Raw genomic sequence first — 20,827 nt, 5'->3', positions numbered from 1 at the left:
TATCTTGGGCGGCTGCCCGAGGGGTCTCGGCTTTACAACTTTGCCGAGCGGCTATTTAGTCAGGGGCAAACACGTTGGTAAAATCCTACAAATTTGATACCCTGGCTAAGGAGGACCTGGAGTTCTCTCATTCGGTGCTGCAGAGTCATCCGCACTCTCCCGCCCGTTTGGGAGCTTTGGTATTATCCCCATGGTCCTTTCAGGAACCCCAGCATCCACTAGGACGATAGAGAAAATAAGAATTTACTTACCGATAATTCTATTTCTCGGAGTCCGTAGTGGATGCTGGGCGCCCATCCCAAGTGCGGATTATCTGCAATACTTGTACATAGTTACAAAAATCGGGTTATTATTGTTGTGAGCCATCTTTTCAGAGGCTCCGCTGTTATCATACTGTTAACTGGGTTCAGATCACAGGTTGTACAGTGTGATTGGTGTGGCTGGTATGAGTCTTACCCGGGATTCAAAATCCTTCCTTATTGTGTACGCTCGTCCGGGCACAGTATCCTAACTGAGGCTTGGAGGAGGGTCATAGGGGGAGGAGCCAGTGCACACCACCTGATCCTAAAGCTTTACTTTTTGTGCCCTGTCTCCTGCGGAGCCGCTATTCCCCATGGTCCTTTCAGGAACCCCAGCATCCACTACGGACTCCGAGAATTAGAATTATCGGTAAGTAAATTCTTATTATTTGACCCTTAAGCCCCATACACACGGGGAGATGTGTGCTGAGCGATCTATCACAGACTGCTGAGCGAGGGGGACGGGGGGCTGTTTTCAAAAGTTTACAGCTGATGCAGATTCAACTTGTTGTCAAGTCGAATCTGCATTGTCGGAATGCTGGCCGAAAACGGCCGGCATTGAATAGTGGTGTGTCGGATCCTCTCCGTCTCCGGGCCCCTGGGATTTGTAGAACCCTGGAATAGAGGAACCAATTCAATATACCCCTATGTGGAATAGAGCAATTTAGCAGCGAGGAAAGTGTAGGAGCCAGACCTACCCCCAAAAAAACAAAAACAACAAACTGAACTCCACCCCCCATACCCCCCCAAACACAATACAGACACACCTCCAAAAATCTCGGCTGGGGCTGAAGAGACTTGCATCCTTCCTCCAAAATCTGGTAGCCAGGCAGCAAAATCTAGCATGGCTACCTGGCCCCTGGGATTTGTGGAACCCTGGAATAGGGAAACCAAGGTCGAAGGTTTCGCGTACATACTGCACAGTCGTTGGTTCAACTGCTTGTAATATAGAAACAGATTTTTTTAACAAAAAAGCAGCAGTGTAAAGCCGGGTTATATCGTCCAGAGTGTATGGGGGTATTATTGCTGAATAATGAACGAATGCGCGCTCCCGCACACCGTTCAGCGATCACCAATATTGAGCTGACATGCAGCTCAACTCATCAATGTCGGGTTGAGCTACATGTTCGGGAAAGCCGGCGGCAGCGTCACTGATCGCTAACGTTCAGTGTGTACGTGCTAGATCATTGAACGTTATAGCGTTCAATGATATAGTCGTTCGTCGCCGGCATTTAACCACTTAACTGACGATTTTTTTTCAAACTGTTTAGAAATTGTCAGAGGGGTTTTTATGAGTGAATTAGGTGAAGGACATAAATTTAACCCTATGCAAAATGATTTTTAGTTAAAAAAAAACAACACATTGAAATATCGGTCGGAACATTGCGATTTTACCTTTTAGAGCCCGGACAGCCCACAGGCACATAGGGGGTGGGCTGAGGAGGGCTTGGGGGGCTGTTTTACACTTCTCCAGCAGCTGCTATTGTCTGCAGCCGCTGGGGTGGGTATCCTGCCGTGCTGACCAATCAGCAATGATCGGCAGGGGAGAGTGCATGGAGGCAGAGGGACCATCCAGCAGTGCAGCAGTCCAATAGAGGATGGTCCTTCCGGGTCCTCTGACAGCAGCAGCGGAGGGAAGTTTCCCTTCCCTGCCGCTGCTAGCACTGTTTATACGACTGGCAGCATCAGGTGCGACCAGGTCAGATAAGGCACTGCCTAGGGTTGCCGCCTCTCCCGGATTTCCTGGATTCTCCAGGATTTGGTGGAAATCCTCCAGTAGGCTTTTCTTCTCTCGAGGATCGCGGGATTCTCCTGGAATAAGAGGACCCGCCTCCTCCTGCACGTCACCAACTCATGTAAGTCAGAGCCGTCGCGTGCCCTTTGCGCTGCTGAGGCTGCCGTCAGTCCGGAAGAGGCTATGCGCCCCGCCGTCCGGAAGAGGAGGCCTGCGCCTATGCGCCCCGCCGTCCGGAAGAGGAGGCCTGCGCCTATGCGCCCCGCCGTCCGGAAGAGGAGGCCTGCGCCTATGCGCCCAGCCGTCCGGAAGAGGAGGCCTGCGCCTATGCGCCCAGCCGTCCGGAAGAGGAGGTCTGCACCGCTACGCAGCAAACTTCATCGGCGCGTGGCGGCGGACCTCACCTGTCACCTCCCAAACAAACTGCAGACAGCATGTTAATTCCGGAGTTTGGCGGTAACCCATATTGAGGGGAGGGGGGGGGGGGGGGGGGAGAGAGAGATGGTTGGGAATGGTACAGCAGCACTACAGAAGCATGCCCTGGGGGTATCGTCACACACACTATGATGTGCCCCTGGCGTGCCACAGCCACGTTCAACTGTGCAGATTACAGGAAGAGGTTGGTATGAAAGAAGCCTATGCTGCCTAGTGTACTGCTGCCAGTGACATACTGACTCTCAGAAGCCCTCTGTTACCTCCCATCTCTGTGTGACATACTGTGCTTTATCTCAGTGATAATCCTGTTATATGATAGGTGCAAGTTGCCACAAACAGACCACTCTTCTCCAGGGGACATTTTATTCACTAAATATATAATCTATGCATTGCTTTATGGTCACTAGTTCTCCCTAAATGTAGTTTTACCTGTAAGACACTAGTGACATGGTGCCGTGCCCATTTTATTTACATGAACATTGCTTGGTGTCATGTCGCGGATGGGGGGTTTGTTGGGATTGGGGGGGTGGATCTCCAGGAATTGATGATGCATGAGGTGGCAACCCTAGCACTGCCTGGTGTGGTCGCATCCAATGCGACCATGCCAGGCAAGGGATTAAGCATCGCCTAGTGTGTACCCTACTTAAATCAGGACAATGCTTTAAAAATTAACATTTCAATTAAGGTGTTTTGATATCCTTAAAGAGGTCGGAAATTCACTATTTCACAAAAAGTTGTATAATAAAATATAAAAAAAAAAAAAGACTACTAAAATACATACAAAAAAGTAAAAATATCTGACATTTGTGTAGTAAATGTGGCTATCATTCCCATTTCTTTGCGATTTTCTTTCGGTAAAACTCTGCCTAGTATAATAGCTTACATCCAGCTATTGCTTATAAAGCCAATATGCATCCTCCTCCTTTCGCAACCATATTTTTTGTTTCTATAGAATGTACAACAGAATTAGTGTTCTAATATAAATTTACTTCTCAATAAACAGAATCCACTAACTGCTTACTTAAATAAAAACATAATATTGTTGTAAAACGAAAACAATAGTTATTCTCAATAACGGTGAGCAATATTCAAGAGCCTGGGACAGGATACCACAATTTTATGTAGAATAGGTAACAAATTGTTTACCTCAATTTTCAGCCGTTATACTACACACAAAGCTGACACCACAGTGGTTGCAAACTAACAGCCCTTACATGCACTGCTTACTGCTCATACACTACCTGAGGAGGAGCAGACTTTCCTGCCTGTATGTTTGTTTAGCCCAAATTGCTCTCTCACCTGTCAGATAAGATATATTACAATTTATTAACAGTTCTTTATATAGCACCTACATATTACACAGCACTTTACAGACCATATGTAATCACTCTGCAGTCCTTGCCTTAGTTTATAATCTACTGTACATTCCCTACTGCACAAACACATGACATACCAGCCCTCCACATTCACACTACAGTCCAGCTACCCCAAGGTAAACAACCCCCCCCCCCCACAACACCCCCCTTATGGCAACGTTAATGAGCAGTTAACCCCCACGGGCTACCAACCCCCATGGCCACACAAACAAGGGGATACCCCCAGGGCAAACAATGCCTACTACACTATGGCCACATCACTAGCCCTCCGAGGCCGCAATCCCTGGCTACGCATGGACCCTCTTATTGGAGATCTCTATGCAGCCGGAGTGGGTAGACAGCAGACAGAGCAGGATGGTACAGACAGGTACAGCAGTCAGCACAGGCCGGGACAGACACTCCTGTTCAAGAAATGGGCGTTGCAATACAAGCATGCCTCCAAAAATCTCTGCTGGGGCTTTTGGAGCTGAAGAGGATCTGCTTCCTCCCCCGAAATCTGGTAGCTAGGCAGCAAAATCTAGGGGCCATGGCTACCTGGCCCCTGGGCTAATGCGATCACTTCATTTCTAACAATCACAGTGACGAGCTCCTTTCTAAGTCCCTTCCCTGCAGGTGTTTAATATATTCATATTCAATTGTTTTTGCTGCCCGCAGCAGTATTGCACGCCCCGCACCAGCTGTTTTCTGCTGACGAGCCCAACATGGTGATTTCTGCTTCCAACCTTCTGAGGTGTTGAGTAGAAAATGGTGAAAATTTCTGGCTTCGGGATAAACTTGCTCTATCCAGTGCGACATGCACATAAAATAAAAATAAAAAAAATATGTAATATTGCCCTGCCAGTTTAGACAGGTGATAAGGCTCAACTGGGCTGTGGAATGCTGCTGTGCCTCCATAATGGAACTTGTACTAGTCATCCTGAAGAGACGTGTGAGAAAACTGGAGCAAAGTAAGAAGTTATATTGCTCATAACGATATCCAGCACTTTTCTGCTACAGAAAACATTCATGAATCTGTGCTACAAATAAGACATTAAAAACATTTCAGGAATAATGGCTATGATAGCGTGCATATAGCAGTGTTTCTATTGTATTAGTAAAAGTAAAAATATGGGCAGCTGACATTAGTAATACTGCTACCTTGATACTTCCCTGAGGTTAACTTTTCACCAAAATATAAAAGGGAGGCAAATAAAGATTTTAAACTTACCGGTAAATCTTTTTCTCCTAGTCCGTAGAGGATGCTGGGGACTCCGCAGGAGACATGGGCACTATAAAGAACTTTTAGTATGGGTGTGCACTGGCTCCTCCCTCTATGCCCCTCCTCCACACCTCAGTTAGAGAAACTGTGCCCAGAGGAGATGGACAATATGAGGAAAGGATTTTGTTAATCTAAGGGCAAGATTCATACCAGACCATTCCAATCATACCATATAACCTGGAAAATACGCAACCAGTTAACAGTATAAACAAATAACAGTATCAGTCAGTCAAAGACCGATTCCAACTGTAACATAACCCTTATGTAAGCAACAACTATATACAAGTCTTGCAGATTTAGTCCGCACTGGGACGGGCGCCCAGCATCCTCTACGGACTAGGAGAAAAAGATTTACCGGTAGGTTTAAAATCTTATTTTCTCTTACGTCCTAGAGGATGCTGGGGACTTTGTAAGGACCATGGGGATTATACCAAAGCTCCAGACCGGGCGGGAGAGTGCGGATGACTCTGTAGCACCGACTGAGCAAACGCAAGGTCCTCATCAGCCAGGGTATCAAACTTGTAGAATTTTGCAAAAGTGTTTGAACCCGACCAAGTAGCTGCTCGGCAAAGCTGTAATGCCGAGACGCCTCGGGCAGCCGCCCAAGAAGAGCCCACCTTCCTAGTGGAATGGGCCTTTACCGAATTTGGTAACGGCAATCCAGCCGTAGAATGAGCCCGCTGAATCGTGTTACAGATCCAGCGAGCAATTGTCTGCTTAGAAGCAGGAGCACCAACTTTGTTGGCTGCATACAGGACAAACAGAGCCTCTGTTTTACTAACCCTAGCCGTCCTGGCTACATAAATTTTTAAGGCCCTGACTACATCCAGGGACTTGGGAGTCCTCCAAGTTCCCCGTAGCCACAGGTACCACAATAGGTTCGTTCATATGAAATGAAGAAACCACCTTATGCAAAAATTGAGGACGAGTCCTTAATTCCGCTCTATACACATGGAAAATCAAATAGGGGCTCTTGTGGGACAAGGCCGCCAATTCGAACACCCGCCTTGCAGATGCCAAGGCCAATAACATGACCACCTTCCACGTGAGAAATTTTTATTCAACCGTTTGAAGAGGTTCAAACCAGTGAGATTTTAGGAACTGTAACACCACGTTAAGGTCCCACGGTGCCACTGGGGGCACAAAGGGGGGCTGGATGTGCAGCACTCCCTTCACAAACGTCTGGATTTCTGGGAGAGTAGCCAATTCCTTCTGGAAGAATATAGGTAGGGCCGAAATCTGTACCTTAATGGAGCCTAACTTCAGGCCCATATCCACTCCTGTCTGTAGAAAGTGGAGAAAACGGCCCAGATGGAAATCTTCCGTAGGAGCATTCTTGGCTTCCCACCAAGATACATACAGTACTTCCTCCAGATACGGTGATAATGTTTTGCCGTCACCTCCTTCCTAGCCTTTATCAGAGTAGGGATGACTTCCTCCGGAATACCTTTCCCAGCTAGGATTCGGTGTTCAACCGCCATGCCGTCAAACGTAACCGCGGAAAGTCTTGGAACACGCAGGGCCCCTGCTGTAACAGGTTCTCTCTGAAAGGAAGAGGCCACGGATCTTCTGTGAGCATTTCCTGAAGATCTGAGTACCAGGCCCTTCGAGGCCAATCTGGAACAAAGAGTATTGTCTGCACTCTTTTTCGTCTTATGATTCTCAATATTTTTGAGATGAGTGGAAGAGGAGGGAACACATAGACCGACTGAAACACCCATGGTGTCACCAGGGCGTCCACCGCTACTGCCTGAGGGTCCCGTGACCTGGCACAATACCTCCGAAGCTTCTTGTTGAGGCGTGACGCCATCATGTCTATTTGAGGAATTCCCCAAAGACTTGTTATCTCTGCAAAAAACTCTCCTGGATGGAGATCGTGTCTGCTGAGGAAGTCTGCTTCCCAGTTGTCCACTCCCGGTATGAAGACAGCTGACAGAGCGCTTACGTGATTTTCCGCCCAGCGAAGAATCCTGGTGGCTTCCGCCATTGCCACTCTGCTCCTTGTCCCGCCTTGGCGGTTTACATGAGCCACGGCTGTGACGTTGTCTGATTGAATCAGAACCGGTAGGTCGCGAAGAAGATCATCCGCTTGTCGTAGGCCGTTGTATATGGCCCTCAATTCCAGTATGTTGATGTGTAGACAAGCCTCCTGGCTTGACCACAGTCCCTGAAAATTTCTTCCTTGTGTGACTGCTCCCCATCCTCGGAGGCTCTGGTCACCAGAACCCAGTTTTGACTGCCGAACCTGTAACCCTCTAGAAGGTGAGCACTCTGCAGCCACCACAGGAGAGACACCCTGGCCTTGGGGGACAGGGTCATTTTCTGATGTATTTGTAGATGGGACCCGGACCACTTGCCCAGAAGGTCAGAATCAGAATCAGCTTTATTGGCCAGGTATACTTGCGTATACTAGGAATTTGTCTTCGGTTTGCTATACAACAGCCAAGTAGGTAACAGGTAAGCAGGTGTGTGTGTGTGTGTGTGTGTGTGTGTGTGTGTGTGTGTGTGTGTGTGTGTGTGTGTGTGTGTGTGTGTGTGTGTGTGGGGGGGGGGCAAGTAAAGTTACACAGATAGGTATACCGTAGGGACACAAGTTAGTTACATGTACGCCTAGTCAGTCAATGTTCAGGAGTTCAGCAGGCGGACCGCTTGGGGAAAGAAACTTTTGAGGCTTCTGGTGGATCTGGCGGGGATAGCCCTGTAACGCCTGCCTGAAGGAAGCAAGTTAAACATGCTGTGGCCGGGGTGTAGCTGGTCTTTTACTATCTTCATTGCCCACTGAAATGTCCTCGCATGGAACCTGCCGAAGGGGATGGCCTCGTTGGCTGCCACCATTTTTCCCAGAACTCGAGTGCATTGATGAACAGACACTCTTTTTGGTTTTAGCAGGTCTCTGACCATGTTCTGGAGGTCTTGGGCTTTTTCCAATGGGAGAAAAACCCTCTTTTGTTCCGTGTCCAGAATCATGCCTAGGAATGATAGCCGAGTCGTTGGAACCAATTGTGACTTTGGCAGATTGAGAATCCAACCGTGCTGTTGCAGCACTCTCAGGGAGAGCGACACGCTCTTCAGCAATTGATCTCTCGATCTCGCCTTTATCAGGAGATCGTCCAAGTATGGGATAATTGTGACTCCCTGCCTGCGCAGGAGCACCATCATCTCCGCCATCACCTTGGTGAAAATCCTTGGGGCCGTGGAAAGCCCAAACGGCAACATCTGAAACTGGTAATGACAGTCCTGTATAGCGAATCTCAGGTACTCCTGATGAGGGGGATATATGGGGACATGAAGGTATGCATCCTTTACGTCTAGAGACACCATAAAATCCCTCCCTTCCAGGCTGGATATTACAGCTCGGAGCGATTCCATCTTGAATTTGAACTTTTTCAAGTACAGGTTTAGGGATTTTAGATTTAAAATGGGTCTGACCGAACCATCCGGCTTCGGGACCACGAACAGGGTTGAATAGTACCCTTTTCCCTGTTGGACTAGGGGAACCTTGACAATCACTTGCTGTTGACACAGCTTTTGAATTGCAGCTAACACTACTTCCCTCTCCGGGGTGAAGCTGGCAAGGCCGACTTGAAAAATCAGAGAGGGGGAACCTCTTCGAATTCCAGCTTGTAGCCTTGGGAAACAATTTCCATCGCCCAAGGATCCACGTCTGAAAGAACCCAGATCTGGCTGAAAAGTCGAAGACGTGCCCCCACTGGTGCGCACTCCCTCAGTGGAGCCCCAGCGTCATGCGGTGGATTTTGTAGAAGCCGGGGAGGACTTCTGCTCCTGGGAACTAGCCGAAGCAAGCGTTCTCTTTCCTCTACCCTTACCTCTGGCAAGGAAGGAGGAGCCCCGACCTCTTCTGGACTTATGCGACCGAAAGGACTGCATCTGATACTGTGGAGTTTTCTTTTGCTGTTGGGGAACAAAAGGTAGATTTACCCGCGGTAGCTGTGGAAACCAGGTCCGAGAGCCCATCCCCAAACAACACTTCACCCTTGTAAGGTAAAACCTCCATATGCTTCTTTGAGTCTGCATCACCCGTCCATTGGCGGGTCCATAGAGCTCGTCTCGCAGAAATAGCCATGGCATTGGCTCTGGAACCCAAGAGCCCAACATCTCTTTGAGCGTCCCTCATATATAAGACTGCGTCTTTAATGTGGGTTAAGGTCAATAAAATGGTATCCCTGTCCAGGGTATCAAGGTCAGCTGACAAGGTATCTGTCCACGCTGCAACTGCACTACACACCCATGCCGATGCTATTGCCGGTCTGAGCAAAGCACCTGTATGCGCATAAATAAACTTTAAAGTAGTTTCCTGTCTGCGATCAGGATCCTTGAGGGCTGCCGTGTCCGGAGACGGTAGCGCCACCTTCTTGGACAGGCGTGTTAAAGCCTTGTCCACCCTGGGAGAGGATTCCCAACATACCCTGTCCTGTGCAGGGAAAGGATACGCCATAAGAACCCTTTTGGGAATCTGCAGTTTTTTATCTGGAGTTTCCCAAGCCTTTTCAAATAACTCGTTAAGCTCATGGGATGGGGGAAAGGTTACCTCAGGTTTCTTTTCCTTATACATGCGCACCCTCATGTCAGGGACAGAGGGGTCATTAGTGATATGCAAAATATCTTTTATTGCAATAATCATAAACTGAATACTTTTTGCCACCCTTGGGTGTAATTTTGCATCATCGTAGTCGACACTGGAGTCAGAATCCGTGTCGGTATCAGTGTCTGCTATTTGGGATAGGGGACGTTTTTGAGACCCAGAAGGGCCCTGTGACCCAGTCCAATCCGTGGATTGACTCCCTGCTTTTTCCCTGGACTCTGCTTTGTCCATTCTCTTATGTAATGAGGTCACACTTGCATTTAACATATGCCACATGTCCATCCAATCATGAGTCGGCGTTGCCGACGAAGACACACCACTCATCTGCTCCACCTCCTCCTTGAACGAGCATTCCGCTTCAGACATGCCGACACGCACGTACCGACACCCCCACACACACAGGGATATATCTATAAGGGGACAATTCCCCAACAAGGCCCTTTGGAGAGAGAGTATGCCAGCACACACCCAGCGCCAACTGACACTGGAATAAAAACCCAGATATAGAGCTTTTTATATGTATAATAAATGTGTATACACTCACTGCGCCTTACAAATGCCCCCCCCCCCCCCCCCCTCTTTTCAGAGCTCTGTCACCGTGTTCAGCAGGGGAGAGTCCGGGGAGCCAGCTTCTCTGCAGCGTTCTGTGGAGAAAATGGCACTGTTAGTGCTGAGGGATCAAGCTCCGCCCCCTCCAGCGGCGGGCTTCGGTCCCGCTCCAATATACAAAAAATGGCGTTTTTTTTTTTTCATTTACTGCCTCCGCAGCCTAATGTACCCTGTTGCCAGTCCAGAGGTTTATATTGCTGCCCAGGGCACACCCCCTGCGCCCATCAGTGCCTTCAATGTGTGTGTAGTGTGTGGGAGCAATGGTGCGCGGCGTTACCGCTGCGCGCTTACCTCAGTGAAGATCTGAAGTCTTCTGCCGCCTTGAAGTCTTCTTTTCTTCTTATACTCACCCGGCTTCTATCTTCCGGCTCTGCGAGGGTGGCGGCGGCTCGGCTCTGGGACGAACGGCGGGGTGAAACCTGCATTCCGACTTCCTCTGGAGCTAATGGTGTCCAGTAGCCTAAGAAGCAGAGCCTATCATTTAAGTAGGTCTGCTTCTCTCTCCTCAGTCCCACGATGCAGGGAGCCTGTTGCCAGCAGTGCTCCCTGAAAATAAAAAAACCTAACAAAATTCTTTTTCAGAGAAACTCAGGAGAGCTCCCCTGTAATGCACCCTATCTCCTCTGGGCACAAAATCTAACTGAGGCATAGAGGGAGGAGCCAGTGCACACCCATACTAAAAGTTCTTTATAGCGCCCATGTCTCCTGCGGAGCCCGTCTATACCCCATGGTCCTTACGGAGTCCCCAGCATCCTCTAGGACGTAAGAGAAATCATGGTTGTACTGACCCATCTACTAGACATAATGATATTCATGCCCTGCAAACCTTCTGCCTCAATGACAATTTGATGTCACTCATTCAGGCTGTCCTAATTTTGACTATCTAGAAATGTATACTTTGATATGAAATAATGTTAATTGTAACCGTCAACTGAACATAACACCACCATCATAGAGAAACTGGTAAGGTGACTCAACTTCATCAAGTGCTAAATTGATCACGAACACAAGAGTAAATTCCCACTTAGGGGTCGATTCAATTCGGCAACTTATGAATAGCGCCGGGAATTAGCTCCTGACGCTATTCAATTCAGCTCCAGTTAAGTCGGCGATGTCCCGTTCTCGCCGACTAAACAGGTTGAATTGTCGGGAGAACGGGCATTCTCCGACTTAACTCCCCGGCGCGAGGCTGATTCCCGACAGAATCAGCCTCGCGCCGGCCGCGAGGCAGCACTTTTGTCGGGTTTCTTCTCTCATCCCCCGGGGATGAGAGAAGAATTCCCGACAATTGCGGGTAACTAGCAGCTGAATTGAATAGCGTCGGGAGCTAATTCCCGGCGCTATTCATAAGTTGCCGAATTGAATCGACCCCAATTAGTCTTAAGGTCAATTGATAACTTGTGCTCTGTCATTACAGCAGCCAGCTCAAAGTGACCCTAGCAATCTACATTTACTGCAGACTAGGGTAAAAATTAAATAAATCAAAAATATACAAAGATGTGACAAGTGTCAGCTGCATATTACAACATGTCAATCCTTCTACAGCAATTTCTTAAATATAAGATAATTTTTTTTCAACATTGATGATATATATGTGATGCTTCTAAAGAGTAGTGGGGGGTGATAGAGTTCTTGTCAGTCTGAATGTTATGGCTAATTGTAGTGTCTAATTGTTTGTAAAATAATTCTTCATACTCAGCTCCAAATTCAGTGTCAAGTATCTAAGATAAGCTTTACTAATCTGTTGATTCCCATAGAAGCCATATTTCCCAGGGCACCATGATATAGCTCTTTTCCTGAAAATGGAGGGTGAGAACTACTCGGGCCAGAAAATTGCGGCTTCTAATTGTCCAAATGCTATGTTAATGCTTTGCTAAAGTGGCTAATAAAATAAATTTGCCAGTTCTCTAAGTAACGGAGGAACACTGAGAACACGGAGACACAGAGCCATCTGGAGTTGCAGTTAGGGAATTTAGCAAGAGTTATATACAAACTGTATGATAGGTTTAGTTTTCCATTAACAAATAAGCACAATAAATAGGTCATATTTTAAACTATAGGTGTTGTCAATAGTACGACAACGTAACATAAAAAAAATTAAGAAAGTAGGGTCACAAACAAAACTCACTTTTTCATAAAATGTTAGAATTCATCAGTGGAAATTGTGAGGACTTTAGGAGTATACACTGCATTCATGTGAATCCACCATCCAGCGAAAAAAATGCAAAGCAGGTAGCTAGAAGCCAAGTGGGTTCTCCAGAGCTCCGGATTGGCTGTGTCTCATCTTTCAGATAAGACAAAACTCCTGACTGGCTCTTTTTTTATTTTGCCAATTTAGCCTGTATTACATATGATGGGTTTCAACGTGCAAGGGGGGGGGGGAAACAAGACACAAATAACAGGTTATTACATCCCACAAGTATTAGCAATCTAGAAAAACACACTGATTTGCGTACAAACAATAGATAATATTGCAAAACATTTGTGGAATATTTCCAGTTATTGATAAAAGAATGCAAATGAGATGCTTAATATACATGAATGTTACGCCATTCATCTTGGTTATAATAGTGTTCACGCTAGGCAGTTTTAGCAGGGCTCCGCACCCGATTTTTTTTAAGGGCAAAACCCGCCCTGCCCTTTCTGCGGCGCCCTGCTAAAACTGCCGCCCGCTTCCTGCCCTCACAGCGTGTAAAGATGCCGCGCGCATCCATCCACACTGACAGAGCGCTTGGGGGAAGCCCAGCAGCACGCCCCCAACAGTGACGCCGCCGGCCGCCCCCTTTTATTACCAGCAATGACCCGCCCCCTATTTTACATGGTCACGCCCCCTTTTTTCGCCAGCGGCCGCACGCTAGTGCCCCTCTAGATCCGGCGCCCTGCCCGGATTCTAGAGTGAACACTATATAACAAGACAAAATTAGTGAGCAACAAATTTGCTGCAAAACAAACATGCTATTTTTCCCTTAAATGATCAAACTACATAAACTGGACAGTTGTACTAATTCAGGGGTCAGGGAACTTTTTTACCTTTTACCCCAATATATATTTAGATATGCCAACGTTACCTCCCTGATTTGAAAGGAAGGTAATCATATTATTGTGCATACATACTGGTTATCACCGTTTATATGGCATTTCTGAAATACTGTTTGTATGTAAATATTATAGATAGATAGATTTTTTTCTTTCTTGCAATGAACAGGTTAATTAACACTTTCTCCCCAAAACACCAGAATGCATGAAAGAAAGATGGATGTGGGGGGGGAGGGGGGGGGGGGGGGACACGACTTTTAGGAGACAGATGGCCACATCCTCACCACAGTAATGTCAGTGGGAATTTCCCACTGCTGTGTGGGCCACTGTCTGATCCTGCAGAACTCAGTCAGCGGTCAGCCACAGAACACTTCAAGTTCTGTGTGTGGGTTGGCGGACCGCGGGTGGGAGGACAGGACAGCGAAGGACGGGCGGGCATGAGGGAGCTGACATCACGCCGCGGCCGGGAACACAGCACAGGGCGGCCAGGAGGGAGCACAGTGTGACGTCAGCAGGTCACATCGCGAGCCGGCCGGTGCTGGACGGGGCTGTGTCTCGGCAGCACGACCGTTCAGCACCCCCAGGAATTTCACTTTTACCCCATTTGGGGTAATTTACCTCTTTTCCCAGACCACTGTACTAATTAGAAATGGCCAGTAGTTACTGTCAATAGTTTGGCTAAAAATACTGTCAAACAAGCAGGTTAAAACCAGAAGTGATATATATATAAAAAAAAAAATTAAAAAAAAGTTTGTACAACAAAACAGTCAAATAATCCCTAAGCCAGAAAAGTGCTATTCATTAACAGAAATGCAACAAAAGCATTACCTTATCAAAGACAAATTTAAACAGCTACAGAAAGATACATCATCTCAAATGATTGTTACTACCTTTAAACTGAATTTCTTAGCTAATAGGCCCTACACTCGTTCATATCGTTCAGTGCTCGTTCATCATTGGTGCAGGGTCGCATGCAAGCCAATATGGACAATCTCATCCATATTGGCATGCACTGCTATGGAGTCAGGTGATGGGGGAGTGAAGAAACCTCACTCCCCCCCCCCCCCCCCCCCCCTTCCCTAACCCCCGGCCCGCATCGGCCATCAGGCACACGGCGATAGGGCCTATAACATGAGTAATTTTCAAAAGATATGGGTAAAACTGATGCGTATGGCAGTGTTCTAGCAACTAATGTTGCAATACTTGTAATGAACAGAGAACAGAATCAGGGCACCCTTAGGAAGTGGGATTTCCTGTGGCCCCTGACCAAAAAAATGGTTGTCTATGTTCCCTTCGAGATCAGGACGAGGAAGTGACAGCATGAGAGGGCAGGAGAGAACTTCCGCCCTTACAGCAACTTAATCTTTTATCCATTCTTCATTTGTTTCAGGTTATTTCATTTTATCTCTGCATCATTGTACCCTTGCTTCGCTCGCCATGCTTCGGGCTCAGTGTCACTCTCCAATTGCCACAGGTTACTATTTCTAATAGTTTGTGACATGGACCCAGGGGCTTATGAGAAATGTCCTCTCCACAAAGAAAAACTAGACACTACCCAAAAAAATTGTTTGCTTTAATGATTTAGTGTGGTAGATTACCGCCAAACATGGGTTGTGTGTAGTATTGACTGTGAAGGCAAATTTTTAAGTATTCACTCCAAAGCCATTCAGTTGTTTTGGGTGATCAGCACGGAGGCTGCACATATCGCAGATATATGTTTGCACCTTCCTGAGGTGTACGCAGAAATCCCCATCAAGTGGAGCTTTGAGGCTAGGTACGGGTGCACCGTAACGGCAGAACGCCTGGCACTTAGCACGGGAGAAGCTGCTTAACGCGGCTAATCCTGTGCATTCTCCTGTAAGAATGCGGCAGTTATGACCAGCACAGGGCAGTGTGCGATCCAACCATAGTTTCTGAGAAAAAGATGCGGGCGCATGCGCAGTGCCCACTCTGGGGCCGCAGAAAATGCGACCACACCTGGTGACGGTGGTCGCGGGGCGGGCAACGGGAGGAGACGGAGCATTGCGGGGGGGGCGGTGCGGTACGAACCGGGGGGGGGGGGGGCGGCAGAGACGGGCAAACTGGTTGTGTCGGGGGCGTGGTCACGGCGGCTGCGCCAGCAGGTGGCTTCGTTAGTTTCTGCTAACAAGCAGAAATTGCGATGCGTTCGCAATTTCGGCTTGTTCAATGGGGGGAGGCTCCAGCCAATGCATGCTGGGTGGCCTTGCCCAGCGATGGGCGGCCCCCAGCATGCTAGGAAAAGGAATGCAAATTCTGCTAATTAGCAGAATTTGCAATACTTACTGAGGGATAATTCAGAGTTGATCGTAGATGTGCTAAATTTACTCTGACTCCCAGCACAGGGCTAGTACGCCCCGCATGTCAGGCCCTGCCCCCCTCCCACTGCACAGGTACAAAAGCATTGCACGGCAGCGATGCTTTTGTACCTGACCAGTAGCTCCCTGCCAGTGCAGCTCCAGGGCTCCCAGGGTGCTTGTGCGCACTCCACAAAGTAATTCAGACTGCAATCGCTGCAGCGATACAGTCTGAATGACCCCCTGAATTAGGCCCTTTGTTCACTACATAGACACATAATAGCGAGATGATTCATAGCCTATGGTACTCAGAGGATCTCAAGGAACAAATCAGTGACTTGGTTCAGCAGTTCTCGAGTTTATCACCAACATACATACAAACAAAGGATTTTAATCATATATTACATGAGGCTTTTGAAAATATAACACCGAGGATCAATCATACTTGTTACGTATGTAAAACAAAACAAACTACACAAAAGTAGTGTTTATTCTAGCACCCTGCACCTTTCACAACTCAAGTGTTCCTCTTTCCTGCCTGGGGTGTCGCTCTCTGCTCTGGTGCTTCTAGCAAACTTTGGTCTGTATTTCAGTGCGAGATAGAGACCAGAGTGTGCTAGATGCACAAGAGCAGTGCGCGGCAACCCATGCAGGAAAGAGCAACTGCACAGGTTGTGACAGGTGCAGGGTGCTAGAATGAACACTACAAAAGCAATGGCTCACTGAAGCAGATTCAGTCTTAGATCAAGCATTCGGAAACCCTTCTGTAAAAATCCTGCGTCTGTTCCTGACACTGAAGTGTATTAGCTAGTTTATGTCAGCAATTTGAAAATTCCAGCACTGTGAAGAACTGTCAAAGTTGCACTGTATGTCCTATTTTCCTAGTTCTAACACTAAATTAGTTATTAAAACACTAGTCAACAGCCTGTAAAAATGACAGAACAACATAACAGTAATGTCAGTATCGACTGTGCGTGCCCGGAAGGAGCAACACTTGAATTGCTCCGTCAGGCATCATCTAGTGGCTACCAGCATGCTAAACACTGGACTTCCCTTTACAGAGGTGAGGAGCAAATCATACCCCTTTCACATCTCACAAATAACCCGGTATCGACACGGCATATTGACGTGTCGACACGGGTCAGTGTGCGATGTGAAAGCACTTTCCAAGAATTAGCAGGTCGTCTGACCCGGTAATTCAACCCGGTGTAAAAGAAGGATTATACCCGGGTTGAATACCGGGTCAGGTGCAGTGTGAATGGGAGCCGTGTCGATGCGACACGGTTCCCATTCACAGCATAGGGAGAGGCGGCGCAGGAGATGAGCTCATCTCCCAGCGCCGCCTCCACCACCGTCCCCCCCCGCTGCTATGGCAACCGACCCGGTATATTGCCGGGTCGGAAAGCCAGCAAAGGAGCGCAAATGCCGGATCCCACCCGGTAAGGACACGTTTCTTTTACCGGGTGGGATCCGGCATTTGCGATCTGAATGCGGTATGATTTGCTATATGGCTTCCGTATGTACATACCCTATCCGTGGAATTGAAGGAAACCCAGAGTAAGACTACCTACCTTATTGAATGGTATAATTTGGAAGTTCTTTGTAATGGACCTCCTTTTTGATGCAATGGAATAACATATGTTATTGATATATGTCATAAATTGACAATTCTGTATGCTCATAGCTCTGGCCTCCTCTTTTTATCAATACTCCGAAATAGGGGTCTATTCAATTCTAGTCGGAACTGCCATCTAGTCGGAAAGACGTCAGTTTCTGACTTTTTTAAGTCAAATCATGATTCGACCTATTCAACGGGGCTGCCGTTTTTCCGACTTGTCGGTAATTCAAGACACGTGGATCGGCGGATTAGCCGCGGATCCACGTGTTTTGTCGGATTTCCGGCCAAATCAGATAGGTTTTTTGTCCGTTTTCGACAATGTCAATCCAACTCTAAAAAAAAGTCGAATTGACATTGTCGAAAACGGGCAAAACCTGTCGGATTTGGCCTCAAATTGAATACTGAACTGTTGGATCCTTTCCGTCGGAAAGGATCCGACATCAGTTGAATTTACCCCATATTGTTGTTTCTTTACAGCATCCCCTGTGTGTATTGTAACTTTGTATTCTTGTAACCTGACAAAGATGATTTAAAAAAAATACAAAATCCACAGGAATAAAATATTTGTCCTCCGTATGACTACTGTAAATTACTTCGGGAAGGGCCAAGGTGGTTTGTAATTTGAAACATCAATAGTTTAGACGGAACAAAAAAAGGAGTTAGAATATTTGGGGTTGCATAATCATATGCAAGGTCTTCCAGTGCATTTCTCTCCATTTCAGGGGATACAGACATAAACATACCTTACTTAACAAGGGTTTGCAACCCACAGCTATATTCGGCTTTAAAGGGGTCTGATTCCTTGGAGTCCATGGAATAAAAAAGTTTTAAAAAAGAGCCTGCACACAGATGTAGTTTTTCTGTGAAAACCCAGATAAAAAAAAAAAGAAGGCTACTTTTATTTTTCAAGAGTGGACACACAACTAGTTTTTTTTTACGGGTAAGCATACAAAACGAACTCTAAGGGGGAATTCAATTATTTGGATTGAAGGGCACCAGACAGAGCAATTCAATTGTTGCTCTGTAGCAGCACGAATGCACACATTTCTGCCTCCTGATGTGCAGCTAAACCCGATAAACATTTTCAGTCGATAAACACTTTGTAAAAAAATGATGTGTTCTTCTAGCTATTCTGCAGCCAATGCATAACATTTGATCACATCAGTCTCTCACATCTGTAAAGTAAATCCAAGTGTCCTTGTCTTGAGAAAACAGGGCTCTGGCACACGAGCAGGTTTTCAATGCACCTTTCCCAGGAACATAAAACGCAATCTGGTATCAAAACACTTGAGGCATTACAATGCTTGCATGTGATTGGACCAGCACACTGGAAATGAACGTGTAGTTTGTACAGCACGTTTTACGTTTGGAACATCCTTGAGGGAAATTCAAATCAAAGTGATGTGCCGCTGGGCATCACGGCGATGTAAGGCTGCACAAACACTGGCCATTTAAGGTAGTGCCAGCACCGCAAGTCTTACTTGGCACCTCTATGGGGTGCGAGGGAAAACTTGTGATGCCAGCAAATGCAATGTGCCATTACGGAATGGCCCTTTGCGTACTCGCAGAAGTGAATTCCCGTTCACACATCAAGCCCATTACCTCTCATGAACATTCTGGATAATTCATGGTTCAATCAAATGTATAAGCTCATCTTTGTGTTTAAAAAAAAAAAAAAAAAATTAAAATATGATCTGACAGAAACTTGGTGGAAGTGTTAATAAGCTCTAATTTACAGCAGTTTTACTGCACAAAAAAAAAATGTTTTTTGCTGGGTCGGCGCAGGTCGCTGTGCAGTGTGAACCAATTCCCGGGTCGCCTGACCCGAACACAATTCCCGGGTCACTTGACGCGCTAATTCAAGCAGTGAATAAAAAAGGGTTATTTCCAGGTAATTATCGGGTCAGGCGCAGTGTGAACAGGTAACCGGGGTCTATGCGACCCGGCACCCGTTCACAGCATAGGGAGACGTGGCGCGGAGATAATCTCATCTCCAGCCCCGCCTCTGGCCCCACCCCCAATGCCGCCTCTGGCCCTGCCCCCAGATGTCAAATGGACCCGACATATTGCTGGGTCAGGAAGCATGTTCTTAGGGTCCAATGCCGGGTCGCACTCGGGAAGAACCCGTATTCAATTCCCGGGTGTGACCCAGCAATGGCAATGTGAACGTGGTATTACACCATGTTACGTTTATGTGACTATCAGAGAAAGTAACAACATTCTGCACATAATGCCGGCCATAGGGGACATTTCAGTTTGCAGCATGTACTCCTAGGTATAGTGCCCAGAGCTATTCAATTGCTCCAGAGAGGTGCCGGCAACTAGCAAGACTTCTGCTTGCACCCTCCTGAGAGTGTGAGAATAAATCTGCAATAATTAGCACTGTGGTAACAGCATCTTAACCTGGGAGTTGCATTTTATCCCGACTAAACACCAAGCATTAGTCGCAGTAAAGTGCACCTTCCTGGTTAAGTGTCGGGTGTGATGCCGTCACCTACATAGCTCCAGGGAGTTGGGGCTGGGTGACCAGCGGTGGGGATCCCGGCGGTCAGCATACTGACCCAGGATCCCTGCCGCAGAATTCCAGCAGGGGGGGGGGGGGGGGGAGTCGAGCTCAACAAAGCCCCTTGCACTCGCCACGCAGCTGGCTCAGTGGCTTGCCACAGGTTCTATCCCCACTCTATTGGTGTAGTGTACACCCACGATTGAGAATAGTCCCTGTTAGTCGGCATGCTGCCTGTAGGGCTTTTGATCGCTCGGTATCCCGACATCGGCATGGTGAACGCCGGGATCCCAAGCTCCAGTCACATGACCGGATCCCGCTCCAGGCACTGCTACGCGATGCTAATTGAATTGCCTCCATAAACTGAACAATTGGAGCATACAATCCTACAAATGGATGAAGGGAGGAGCAACCACATGATTATCTATACAGTGGAAAATGTATGGAGGCGATCTCTATCCAAAGGGTGGAATCAGCAGAATGATGGTCAGTAAGATCAAACAGGTATGATAAATTATCCAGTTCATGAATTATTGTTCAGAGGTATGGCCAGCTTTAACTACACGAATGAAAGGAAGGAAAAGAGCTCAGTGGCTTGCCACAGGTTCTATCCCCACTCTATTGGTGTAGTGTACACCCACGATTGAGAATAGTCCCTGTTAGTCGGATCCCGCTCCAGGCACTGCTACGCGATGCTAATTGAATTGCCTCCATAAACTGAACAATTGGAGCATACAATCCTACAAATGGATGAAGGGAGGAGCAACCACATGATTATCTATACAGTGGAAAATGTATGGAGGCGTTCTCTATCCAAAGGGTGGAATCAGCAGAATGATGGTCAGTAAGATCAAACAGGTATGATAAATTATCCAGTTCATGAATTATTGTTCAGAGGTATGGCCAGCTTTAACTACACGAATGAAAGGAAGGAAAAGAGCTTTACCAGAGTTCTCACATGTCAAAGATGCAGAAAACTTTTCCAAAAAGATCAGTTATTATCCTTGTTTTTATAAAGCTGCAGTTCTGCAGTGCTGTAA

The 20,827-nt window shown here is 47.2% G+C and overlaps 1 protein-coding gene across 14 annotated transcripts in view; it reads right to left on the bottom strand.

Annotated features, from left to right (window-relative positions):
- Nucleotides 1-20,827, bottom strand: part of NCOR1 (nuclear receptor corepressor 1) — a 426,430-nt gene that overhangs the window by 403,285 nt on the left and 2,318 nt on the right. The window contains exon 2 of one of the 14 annotated variants that reach the window (XM_063955846.1): nucleotides 12,444-12,654. The exons of the other annotated variants lie outside the window; for them this stretch is intronic. The gene's annotated coding sequence lies outside the window, so the exon portion shown is untranslated. The remainder of the gene's footprint in view (nucleotides 1-12,443; nucleotides 12,655-20,827) is intronic. 14 annotated transcript variants of the gene reach the window in all.

The sequence above is a fragment of the Pseudophryne corroboree genome, chromosome 2, assembly GCF_028390025.1.
Source record: "Pseudophryne corroboree isolate aPseCor3 chromosome 2, aPseCor3.hap2, whole genome shotgun sequence".
Taxonomy (NCBI): Eukaryota; Metazoa; Chordata; class Amphibia; order Anura; family Myobatrachidae; genus Pseudophryne; species Pseudophryne corroboree.
Note: the sequence above shows the minus strand (reverse complement) of the source record. Positions and strands in the feature narration are given on the sequence as shown.